This window comes from Podarcis filfolensis, assembly GCF_964270895.1.
Source record: "Podarcis filfolensis genome assembly, chromosome: 1".
Taxonomy (NCBI): Eukaryota; Metazoa; Chordata; class Lepidosauria; order Squamata; family Lacertidae; genus Podarcis; species Podarcis filfolensis.
In genome coordinates this window covers 62,427,617-62,440,236 of record NC_139604.1, presented here as the reverse complement: position 1 = coordinate 62,440,236, position 12,620 = coordinate 62,427,617, and the positions used below count along the sequence as shown (strand labels likewise).

The window sequence follows — 12,620 nt, the reverse complement described above, 5'->3', positions numbered from 1 at the left end:
ATGACCCTTGGGGTCCCTTCCATCTCTACAACTCCACGATTCTATGAGAATACCTGTGTTATTACTATTAACACTGTTTACTTTGTCACACAAAATGTAAAGGCATTTTCATATGTGTTGGCCCGCATGAAAAATTCCAAAATCCACACTCGGGCAATACTTCTGTTATTATGCCAACCAAAATGTTACAGTAGCTTAGATACTATTTTGCGATATTTTGGTTGGCCTAATAAGGGTGTTGCCCTAATATGGATTTTGGAACTGCTTCATCTTCTAAATCTATCCTTCTTTGGGTCATCAGGACCAGCATTTGTGCTTCTTTGTCATATAGAAAAAGCACCGCTAAGGTTTCGATACAAGAATGCATTTGTATTGGAGGTCATTTGGTACATCACTCCATCTGATGTGAAAATCTTAAGCCTGCTTCATTCAGCAGCCAACCAATTAAACTTTGTCTTGCCTTTGGCACAAGGGAAAAATCTTTCCCAGTTCCTCCTCCTGAGCAGCAGGGATTATCTGTGCGCCGCTGAAATGAGCCAGCCCTCCCTTTCCCTCCTGCAACAATAAATGCCACATTGATTTAGAATGAGTGGCTTGTTTTACAGTGCTGCATCTCTGCACCAGCTTTCTCCACCGAGGCTGGGGCATTTCCCTTTTAAGAGCTTGCAAAACTGGAAGGGAACGAGGCAAAGAAGGAAAATCTAGGCCATTGCCCCTTTTAAGCTGCAATTCTGCCTGCCTGTCTCCCTTTAATCTGCACCCAAAGCCCCAGGATCAGAGGCTGACGTCATCCTGCCCCTGAGCCTCCCTCTCTGATTGGCTGAGGGTGACGTCAGGTGCTTTTTTTCAAGGCATGACCTCATCCTCAGTTCATTTTTAGTTCTAAAGTGCAACCTTCTGTCTTCCTGGATCCCTTCAGCCCTGTTAATGCTTATCTGTGCTACCTCCCCCCCCCCCACACTACCCTCGCCCCTTCTGCAGATACATGCCTGCCCCTTAGTTACAGGGCTGGCATTATGAGCGCATTTCAGTGTGGCTGCGCGCGTGTATTTGCAGAGGGTTAGATCTTGCATCATCAGCACTTGCCCCAGCATTTTCAGAGCGTTTCCCATCCGACCTTCTCCTAATTGTGGTTAAATCATCCTGACGAATGTGCAGAAATCTGCAATCAGCTGGAGGGTTTAAAGGGCTTTGATCCTGGGCTACAGAGGAAGTGCCAGGAAGGTAAGTGTTTTTTAAATGTTATTAAGGATCCGCGCGAGAGTCGGGGGTGGCGGTGGGGACTGGACTTCCACATATCGCTTAATGACCCTGCAGAATACTGCAGTACGGGAGATCCCATGCGGGTTTGTATGGGGGGCGGGTGGGCAGCGGGGTGGGTACTACAACCTGCACAGGCTTTTAATACGCTTATTGGACCTTACGCATCAAGACGCGAATGCTGCATGTTGCTGCATTCAGCATGCGTTCCCATGGAATCCTATGTGTAATGCCGGCTTCTACTAGATCTGTGACTGTGCATAAATTGAGTGCATGCATCGTAATCTTATCTGGGAGGGGAAGGCTTTGGGGATGGGGGAGTGGGGTGGTGCTAATTTTGGAAGGTAGAGTAGGTGCCGAAGGTTTTTGCAAAAAATAAATAAAGGTGTAATTCTAGCAGGAGGAACACCTCTCCAGTGCTGCATACAGAAAAATGCGCAGTAGAGTCAGCCGTGCTGCAGGGAAGGGAGAACTGCGTTCAGCGAATCGCATATTTATGACGTGTGTTTAAGTAACAGGAGGGTTTTAAGAATCGGATTATACTAGGCTGAAATAAAACAGCAGGCTCCTGCGAAGTGAAGGGAAAGTCTCTGTGCTTATATATGTGTGTGCGCAGTTGTGACCGGGGCGGGGTGGGGGGGGGGACGTGTTTGTGTGCGTTTCTGCTAAGAGGTGGTTGTTATGCCTCGAGACTTTTCCAGGAAGGATCAGACGAGGAGAAATGTTCAAGGCTCGCTTCGGATGCGGAGCGTGGAGTGGCCTCATTCTTCTTAGGATTGCGGGGGGAGAGAGAGACAGAGACGGTCCATAAAGCTTTCCCTCTGTGGTTTGTGAGGTTGGTGTTAACAGCCCTGTGGTTTCCTAATGCCGAAAGAGTTTGGTTTGCCGCCCGGTTCCTTGGCGCTTCGGAAGCACCCGAGGAAACGAGAGTCTGCTGCGTTTCACCTTGGCTAGCGCCTTGACTAGGAGCAGCAGTGCGTGTGTGTGTGTGTGTGTGCTGTGATTCAGCATTTGACGGTTTGAAAACAACAACCACCTCATCCAATAGAATGGTCAGGAAGGTTTGCCCACATTTCATGTCTTCAGTTCAATCAGGAACAGAGCATGAAGGGCCTCCCCCCCCCCCCTTGATGGTGGTGATGGGGGAAATAAGCACTTTTTTATTTTGTTTTTTGCACGATACAGAATTAAGATTTGCTACAGCTGTGGCCAAGAAATACTGCATGCAGACGTTCTTCTGGGGCCTTTCTGTAGGAGAGGGATTGCCGACTTGTCATAATACATGGATTTTTTGGGTGGGTGTGAAATCACTATGCTGTCAGTTGCAAAGGTTCTAATCCAAGCTTCATTGCTTTAGGCATCACACACACACTATTAACAACCTGCATCTCAGTATGATTAAAAATATAAGATTTCTCTATACATCTCTTATAATGAACGTAAAGAGTTGTTTCAGCCTAGCTCCTGCAAGCATCAGCTTAATAGTACGGCCATCTACAGAAACGCTTGTACTCCCTTGTTTTGAAGCCTTGCAGCAAATGACTCCCAATATCTTGCTGCAGTTAGGCTTAATTCTGGCACAACCCAGTTGAATTACGCTAGTCAAAATGCAAAAACTGCAGGGTGGAGGGACAGAAGCCCCCATGTAAATTAGCCAATGCAAGCCAGAACTTACCTTTTTGTACCTTTTTTTGGTAAGGCCAGTGCAACTTATATTTAAGGTTTGCATGACTACCTAGAAGCTTGGCATCACAACAACCCTGTGAGATAAATTAGGCTGAGAATACGTAAAGCTGAGCAGACATTGATTTGCTTTATCCAGACATTCTAGCCATTGCATCAGGCTTACCCTCTGGGTACTATTTTATAAAAGTATGGATATTTTCACTGATGACACAAAGCGGTCAGCCTAGTCTTTCGTGCCACTTGTGTACAGGTGTGAACAATGCGAAAGTAAGGGAAACGAAGCTGTTTTTAAACCGAATGTGCATTCTAATTTGTGTAGGCTTTGCAATCGTATTTTGCATGCAGGGAATGCAAAAAAGAAAAAGAAAATACTTTCAGTGTCATGGATGAAAATGCTCTTTGTCTGTAATGAAGTCTAAGGAGGCTATGTGTGAATGGTCATTGCATCCAAGCCAGGGAAGTGTGCTGAGCAGACAGCATTACACATTTTGATAGGTCAGCTGATTTGTTTTGCATGTGAACAATAGCTGAGCTCAAGTCTGAATGAAACGGTGTGAGCAATAAAGAGAGAAGGGTTGCTAGCTTCACTGCACTGGGTGCTAGATGTCTTCTGTTCACCTCAAACCTTGCATGGGATGATCTCTCTCTTTCTCAGTCTCTCTCTCTCACACACACAGTTTGATCCCCTCTCCAGTTCTTTTCTTCTCACAGAAAGGGCCCAGATACCTCATCATAGGGAAGATGGACCAGGCATCCTCCAGTCCCCCCAGACAAGGCTACCAGATTTCAACTTGGATATGTTTAACCATTCTAGAGCTGCAAAGGGATTCATCCACAGCATCCTGATCCTCTCTTTCTTCTTTGGCCCCTTTGTTTATCTTCTCTTTCCAACTGCTGAGTGGTTAAAAATAAATAAATCCCTGGTGGAAATGGTTGGTCAAGAAGCTGTGGATTCGGAAAATTCAAAACCGCCCCTTCCTTCATGGCTGTGTGGTTGTTCAGAAACAGCATGATCTCTGGGTTGCAATTTAGCAGCTTGACTAGCAGGCTGGTGTAGACGTTTGAGACTGTGGTGTGTCACATGAAGAGAGCCTGCGCTTCCAAGGGGAATCCCACAAAGAAAAATGAAAAGCATCTCCAAAGCCCGGGGTCATTGGCCAAATACGATTGTGTATGAGGAAACACTCTCCCACTCTCAATTAGATTGAACGACCAGTCAGATTCAGAGTACGGCCATCTGCATCTGTGCACTGATTCAGTTCATATGAGTTGTGCTGAGCGCCACTCATTAAAATGTCAAGCAGCAGGCAGTGCAGGTGAGAGCAGTGACTGGTGGGAGTTAGGAAGAGGATTGCAAAGCAAGCCTCCCGGTTGCTGGCCTGGCACTGCAGTGAAAAGCACTGTCCAGAAGCACCTTAAATAGCATATGTTTAACTCCAGTACTGAGCTGTATGCTTTGCAGAAAATAGAAGGGTCACAGCACCTTCCCCGTCCTGAGCACATGCGTCTCTTGTGGCTTGACAGAAATGAAGGTGAGAAGCATAGCTTGGTACTGGAAGTATCAAATATGGACAGAAAATGAATGAACCTTACAACATTTCATTTCCTCATGCTGGAAAGGTGTTGTTTGTAGATGGGCTATTTCTCCACAGGGGCTTGGGGAAAACACTTCTTTGTTTGTTCACAGGTCCAGCTAGTGTGTTTCTGTAATGAGCAGGATTTTTAAAACCCACACAATTGGCTGTGCAGGATGAAAACGCCTACTCTAAAGATCAAGCTATCCAGGCAAGAATTCTCCAACTGTTTAACCCTGAATATTCTCCAGTATGGCATAGTGAACTTGTTAAGTGTGTGGATATGTTTGTACCACAGATACAGGAGAAGGTGATCTTCAGGTGATGTGGTCACAGGTCATAAAGATTTAAGACCAGCACATTAAATTGGGCCTGGAAATAGACTAGCAGCCAGTGCAGCTGACAAACCACTGGCATAATTCAGTCAGAACCATGGGCTAGGAGTGTGTGTGTGTGTGTGTGCGCGCGCACATGCACATTCATATAATATTGTGTGGTATATGAAGTTAAACATGGTAGTAAGATGGTCTTCAGTGAAACGTGGAAAAAGGCAACTACAGATTCACTCTTTATTCATTATTCCATAGGAATAGCTAAAGGGGGAAAGTGGGGTGATGGTTTAGAAAGTGCTCTAAATAGGTAATGGTATGCACTGACAGAGCAGGGTGGAATGAACGGAATATGGCTTGTTGAAACTTTGTATATCCCTTCATCCTGGGCTTTTAATTTCACACGGTGAAATTTGCGCAGGCTTAGTGGATTCCACATCTGTGTTTGTGTGTTGTAGCAAAGAAGACAAGAGAGTCTGGCGACTTAAAGGCTGTTATGTCAGCATGAGATTTCACATCCTTGTTTAAAAAGATGGAGAAAGTATGCAGCATGTAAACAAGAGAAACACAGCACTGAGTATTTATAAAGTATGGCCCTGTCACTGAGTTATCTGCAAGAAAGCTGCAATTTTTATTTATTTTACTTTTGTACAGGGGTCATATAAAATCCTTGCAAACTGCAGCAACCTTTCACTTTAGCGGCAGGACAGAGCCATTTCAATGCTTTCTATCCAAATGAATATTAAGTTAAAACTAGTTCTTCAAGCTCTGCATTTCCCCCGCCCCATTTTGCAAAATTATTTCATCAAATATTCGTTTGGAGTAAGTTAGTCAGGGCAAGATAACATAGTGGAAGAGAAGTGAACCTATTATTGGGTTTTTCTAAGGCTTGTCCTTATGAATATGACTGCACTCTAGCAGTGGGACCATAATGCCTACTTCATCTTAAATTTGGGTTTAACAGTGCATTATATAGAAGGGCAAGCAGTTACTACATTTGTTTATTCATTTATTTAAAAACAGTGGGTTTTTTCCTGTTTGCAATTCATTGATTTATATGTTTCAGTGTAGACTATCAGTAGAATTAGTCAGAGCTATTTTATATGAAATCAATTATGGGATATATTAATATGGGCTTGATTTCTACTCATGGCTGACAGTTCAATCTTTGCTGCTGATTTAATAGAGACTTAGACCACATCGTGCAGTCAAATTTATACTGGCATGGTTTTTTTCTTTAAATGTGGAGAAGCTGGGTGGGCCAACATAGTTTATTTTGTAGTGAGCTAATTGAGTTCTTTTTGTAGCATTTATGCTGGTTTAACTGCTGTAAGTTTACTCTCTGGCATATTAGTGAAAACTGAAAGCAAGTGCACTTGAAAAAATGCAAGTGCTTCTGAAAAGTAGGCGGCTTTTGGCAATTTTCCTGTAGACACAAAGTGGTTTCTTATGGTAGTTTTAATGGACTGTTGATGGAATAAAGTACTAGAGTCTTACATCACTTGCAATCAAGCTGAAATGGGAAGCGGAGGAGAAAATACAGCGAATTAAACTCTGCAAAATTAAACACACACATGTTTCTGAGGCATTAAAATAGCATAAATGGTAAAGATACCTAAAGAGTTAATCAACAGTGCAAATATTTCTTACACTGCTATCTAAGTCATGACTGCCAGTAAATCATCTTTCCTACTTTTTATGCCAACATGGCAACAATGTTGTAAAAAGCTATTGAAGAGCTTCTTAACTGTTTCAATTAATTAAAACTACAGAGAGCCAGTGTGGTGTAAAGGATAGATGTGAGATTAGAATTGGTGGTAGGGGTGCGCTGCATGGGAATAGTAAAAATTGTGGAAGCAAGATAATTGAAATTGGAAATTATTTTCTTGATGTCATTTTGATGCCTCGTGCTCATTATCTTTTTTGGTGGAGTTATCTATTCCAGATACCTTTTCCAGTACCTGGGGTCCTGGTCACCCCATTTTTCTTCAGATATTTCTTGTTGTTCTTTAAGCCACAAGTGAGGTGGGTTTATACATTTCCTTACTGGTTCCAGATTATGTGAAAGACACAGAAACAAGAAAGATAAAATATTTTAGTAGATCAACTTTGCAGGGGAAAGGCTGACCTTTCAGTTGGACTGTTACAGTTTGCAAAACTTTCAGGACTCAGAGCCCATCTTTTGCAAAGCACTGCTCTTCCAACAATAGTTAGCAAATGAAAAGTCCCTCTACCATATGTTGGGCTGGTGTAGATCCGGAGGTTTTGTTTAACATCTCTCCCATCACTTGGACCACAGTTGCTCTGTGTGTGTCAGAGACAGAGACTGCTGCTATGAGCTTTAAACTATTTATCTGCATTATAGTAATTTTCCTTTCGGAGCATTGGCTTCTGTGGAGATACAGGACTTGGATCTTCATCTGTCTCACTGTCAGTCTGGATTTGAATTGGGTTAGCTCCAAGGTGCACTAATTTGTTACATTAAGCTGTACAGTAGGTATGGTTCATAGACTGTGCCAATATGTGGAACTCCTGCCCAGCACTGAAAAATGGAAAAAGGCAATACAAGATGGATTTCTTTATGTTCTCAGCTGATGGTCTGAAACATGAAGGCTCCCTTTGTACATAGGTAGGAAGTGCATAAATAATTTTCTTTACCATTAATGTTAAAACTTCAATTAACATCAGTAAGGTCCATATTCAGTAGTTTCACACATTCTGGCCAGTTTATGTTGATGTGTATAGCAATATGCACAAAATAAACAGGGGAGAAAACTACTCTGGAGTGGGTGTTTACACATTTATTTAGCTATTTCTTCTTTTTTTATCAGTCATATACCAGTTCTAGTGAAATTCTAAAGCTAAAGTGAGATCAGCAGCAAAATGGCGTAGGGGAAAGGATTAAGGCTGCGCATCACTGGATTGCCTCTGATTCAACCATGTTTAAACTATGTCATGGAAAATAAGTAGGCATTGTATCTGTAGTTTTAATTCATTACTGAAACAGGGATGAATAAAACCCTTTATATGAGCATGCCTGTCCGCTTCAGAGCAACGCTTACAGGATGAATTCATGTAATGGTTAATGCATGACAAGCTTGCTGCGGGCCTCCTTTCCTTTCCATTGACAAATACTATGCTAAGAGACTTGGACTGTGTTGATGGTGTATATTTATTGATTACATTTTTATCTTGCTGTCCCTGCTATGAGCTCAGCACTGTGTGTGTTGCTCCCTCCTCCTCCTCCCAGTCTTCCTATGCTGTGTTGAAAGGTAGCCCAAAGTGCTTCCAAATGAATTGTGCATTTGAACGTGGGCACCTTTGAACCTAGTACAACAAGAACTGACAACACAGGCAGGCAACCAGTCAGGTCTTGAAAATCCCAAATGCGCTGTGTGTCTGTGTGTGTTGAGTGGTGATGTTCCTCAAATTTCTGTTTCTTTTGTCAAGGAAATTTGCATGGCTGTGCGCAAGATAGTGCTTAAAAATCTGGTGACAAAGAAATTACTCGATGGATGCAAGAAGCAGTTTTGTTAAGCACGGCACATTCTTTGTCCGGGGAAATGTATATACCTTTTTAAATATATACAGTATGCTTTCCTTTTTTATTGCTCCTAAAAGGAGGCACTGATAAAGAAAAGCTTGCCTTCTGCAATGCATTTTGGAGCGAATAAAAAAAAAGGAATATTAGAATATATATTTCTGTGACAAAGAGCTAAACCGGGACTGGGAAACCTGTGGCCCTCCAGATGTTGCTGGACTCCAGCTCCCAGCAGCCCCAGTCAGCATGGTCAGTAGTCAAGGATGATGGGAGTTATATTTCAACAGCATATGGAGGGCCACAGGTTCCCATCCAAGAGCTAAACTCAAGAAGTGCTGTTTTTCAGAATAAAAAACTGCTTGCTTCAGCATTTGAATCATTCCCTTTGCCTCTGGATATCCAGTGCCAGTGGCCCCAGAATTTGAGGCTGGTGCCTTGACATTTTGCATTACTTGGCCTATAAGCAATCAAGTGATGGCTTCTGTTATCATGTGAGAATTGTGGTCATTTGAGTTCTTTGAATGTCTTCCCCTTTTGTTTGCTAAAATCTGAGTTATCATTTTCACGAGGCTGTTCTTTTTTAAGCCTTCCTCCCCCCCACTTGTTCCTAGCTTTGACACCAGCATATGGTTTGATCAACTAGTAACTGGCCCCAAAGATGGAGATATGGTGCCAAATTGGAAAGGGATTCAAAAGGAAGAAAATTATCCACTTGGTTCTTTCCCATGACCAGTGGGCTTTGTTGCACCTAAAAGACCAGCTGCCCTAACTGCTTTTCATTTCCCCTTCTAAAGAACTACTGGAACGTGTGATAGGGTTGCCAGCATCCTGGCTTGACCTGCTCCTGTGTCGTTAACAGCAGGCTGGTCTAAAGAAATTGGTAGCTTTTTATTGCACGGGCATGGCACAGAGCATATTGCCATCTGCTAATGATCTGTATCAGGGTTCCCTAGTCCAGCTGTGCTGCCTGGAGATAATGGAGGGCACCAGGTGGAGAAGGATGATATAGACCAACCTTAAAGGCGAAGATGCAATGGCTGATCAAATGTTTACATTCCTAACTGGTAGTAGACCAGGTTATTTCCAATCCACATTATTCAGGACTGTGCACTTAAGCAGGAGCTGGAGCCAGTCTCACCTTGGAGGATGTCTTCATGTTGGATGTTTCTGCAAATGTTTCTTACATAAACACTTTACACTTGTAGGTGCATAATGCTAAAAACTTTATTGTGCACCTTAAAACGTAATTGTGAAGTGGCCTCCTTGGATAGGGCATGCCATCAGACAAAGGACAGGCTTTTGATAACAAGAATGCCCTAAAAAGTATACAACTTTGGAATCCACTTTTGAGAACAAATACTGGAATGTTCTGCCTCCCTTTTCCAGCCAAAGTGGCTAATGAGCTGACCCATTTTGCCAGCTGTTACATCAATGATCCCACTGGAGATTATCTGTGCTGGAATGCTTTTTCCCTATTCTGTAAATTGGTGCAGTGAGAATGAGAGATTTTGTGATGCAAGAAGAAAACCATTAAGTTCCAGCAGTGCGCATTTGCTACTCTGGGTAGCTGGGCTGGATGAGGGAGGAAGAAGAACATTCATTTGGTTGATCTCTTACCCTCCCCCCAAAACACTGCATCAGCAAGCACAGCAATCCTGTTTGTAAATCGCAATTTTCAACCTAAAATTCAGGAATCGCATATCCCATAGTGTTGGCCCATCATCTGCATGCCAGATGTTCTTCCTCTTGGCATAAAGGTAGAGTATGTAAGTAGGACCTCTCCAAGCTCCCCGATAGTGCCAGCCTATGAATCTCTTTGAGAAACTATTGTGCTTACAAGTACTGGTGCTTGCAGGAAGTTGGACAGGTCTTGAACTGGATTGAACAGCTAAGGAACTGTCACACCTAGGCCAGTGTTTTGCATTACTTTTTATTATACTGGAGGACTTCTGTTAAGTCATTCCCAGAGATTTTCAGCATTGTTGGAAACGATAATATGTAAAAAGTTTCCACAGTGACATTTTTAAGCATAGGAGTGATTATAACTTGGACAGTAGCTCCTGCTAACTTGTGTTCAGTATGAAGTTAAATCACTCTGAGTGCTCTTCCATTACTCCAAAGGTGACTTCATAGAGTAGAAACTCATTGCCTGTGTGAGTGTTTACATGAGGGGTGGGATTCTGTGGCCTTCCAGATGTTGCTAGACTCTAAATCCCATCTTCCATGACAGTTCCCCACCCCGGTTTTCAAATTAATTTATCTTGAGGCCATCATTTCAAGGTCACTGGACATCAGAGATGGGAGTACGGTACAATACATGCAAGGAAGGGATGTCCTTGATTAGTCTTCTTTTTCCTCCCTTCTGTTTCACTTCAGAATAATTGCACCCCCAACCCATCATGGGATGGGTTATTGAAGTATACTCAAGCATGTAAGCCTGTCAGGAACTGTTAGGAAGCATGTTAGAAGGCTGTGGAAGAAGATACTCACATGGTGGAGTTGTTGATATTCGCTAATTGTTCCATTGAACTCTTACTCCTAGATAAGTGTGTGCAGAATTGTAGGTTCAATAACTGTATATTTGGGGCTTCTTGGTATTGCTGAAAACCCCTGTTCAGATTTCTCAATATAAATGGTTGTGTGGGAGCTTAGGAATGCAGAGATCTTTCTGGAATTCCGCTTTTACACTCAGTCATTGGAGTTCATGGGAAGGGTACATTGTTGTCTTCTTATGTGAGTCACTCCTATGATTTGAACCATATCATTGGGTAGGTTTATACATGTGCTTATTTGTTGAAAAGTCATGGCTCTGCTGAGAATGCAGGAGTCCAGTGGACCATTTTGAGTTGGGAGACTATGGACAAGCTCCCACAAATATTAGACTTGTTTCTTATCTCTGCCTCTTCAGAGTGCAGGTAAGGCTGGCCTAATTGAATATGCTCCAGAAATCTTTCCCAAACACAGAAAACTGGATGTTCAGGGGGAAAGGTTTTAGTCTAGTGTACTCCCAAGCGTGCTAGTTTGTATATACAGAAAAGTATTTTGATTCATGTTCTTATTAACAGATTTTGGCTTTTCACTTGTACTTGTCACAGTGCTAAAGAGTCTTACAAATGCCAATCAATTTCCATATGGGCAGCAAGAATGAGGGCTACAAGATCTTATGAAGGAAACGTATAATCTTTTCTGGGAAGATGCCTAGGACAGATGGTCTAGGAATGGTTTGACCCATTCTTTTTTTGTTAATTTATTGGTATAGAATTGAGAAACTGCCTTCCAGGTCCACAATGTGTGTTATTTGCAGTTCCACGAGCATATTAGGAAATGCAACTTAAACTCCACTATAAGAAGACTGAGATGTCAACAATAAATCAACTTTGTTCAATGATTAAACAGTCTTTAATTATTTTTGTGTGTCAAATAGAGGTCCAGAACTCAGGTTATATAGCATGCCCTGTGTCTGCTTCACGTGCTTCTTGTAAACTAACCCTGTTTCCACAGGACAAACTAAGAAAGCTGTTGTAAATACTGAAAACCAAGGCAATTCATGTGAAGTGTGTGGCATTAATTTCCAAAATATTTTCGACCATTTCATTCTTGTAAGTTGCATTGAGGTCTTGTTTTAGATAGGTGGGCTATCCTTTCTTTTTTCTTTTTTGAATAAATAAGTAATATAAAATAAGACTTGATTGGCATGAGCAGTGAAAATCTGCACTCATGAAAGTAACTTCTGTGCTGAACGTCTTTTAGTGAGCAACGTTACGAAAATGCTAATTACGCATATGTTGCCCTATTTTTCTAATCGCACCTGTTTTCAACATACGTTTGCTCTTCAAAAGTTAGCCAGAGGGAGTGCAGAGAGTAGTGCAGAAAAAAGGAGGGCTGAGAGTGGAATCCTACCCAATTTGAGTGGATAAGGGCCATCTCTTGAAAAAGACTTTCAAAGATGCTTTTGGGCCCCAAAGCAGACAAGGTATCTCCGCCCACACACAGAGGGCAACACCTTAACAGGGCAGTCTGTGGAGATGTTGTCTCCCCATTCCAAACTGATGTTCTGGCTGTAGGAAATTGCCTGGACAGCAGAGAGAACCAGGCTATGCCTGAAATAGTAAGAAACCTGGTCAGTGTCTGCCGGGGCTCTAAGGTATAGCTGTTGCCTGGCATCTGTGCGGTTGCTGTGGAAACACAAGGCGCTAACTTGTTAATAGGACTCGTATCCTTGCTTGCCAC

The 12,620-nt window shown here is 42.5% G+C and overlaps 1 protein-coding gene across 1 annotated transcript in view; it reads left to right on the top strand.

Annotated features, from left to right (window-relative positions):
- Window positions 1-880: 880 nt before the first annotated feature.
- The window catches only part of DUSP8 (dual specificity phosphatase 8), an 81,695-nt gene continuing 69,955 nt past the window's right edge, over window positions 881-12,620 (top strand). The window contains exon 1 of the mRNA XM_083575140.1: window positions 881-1,224. The gene's annotated coding sequence lies outside the window, so the exon portion shown is untranslated. The remainder of the gene's footprint in view (window positions 1,225-12,620) is intronic.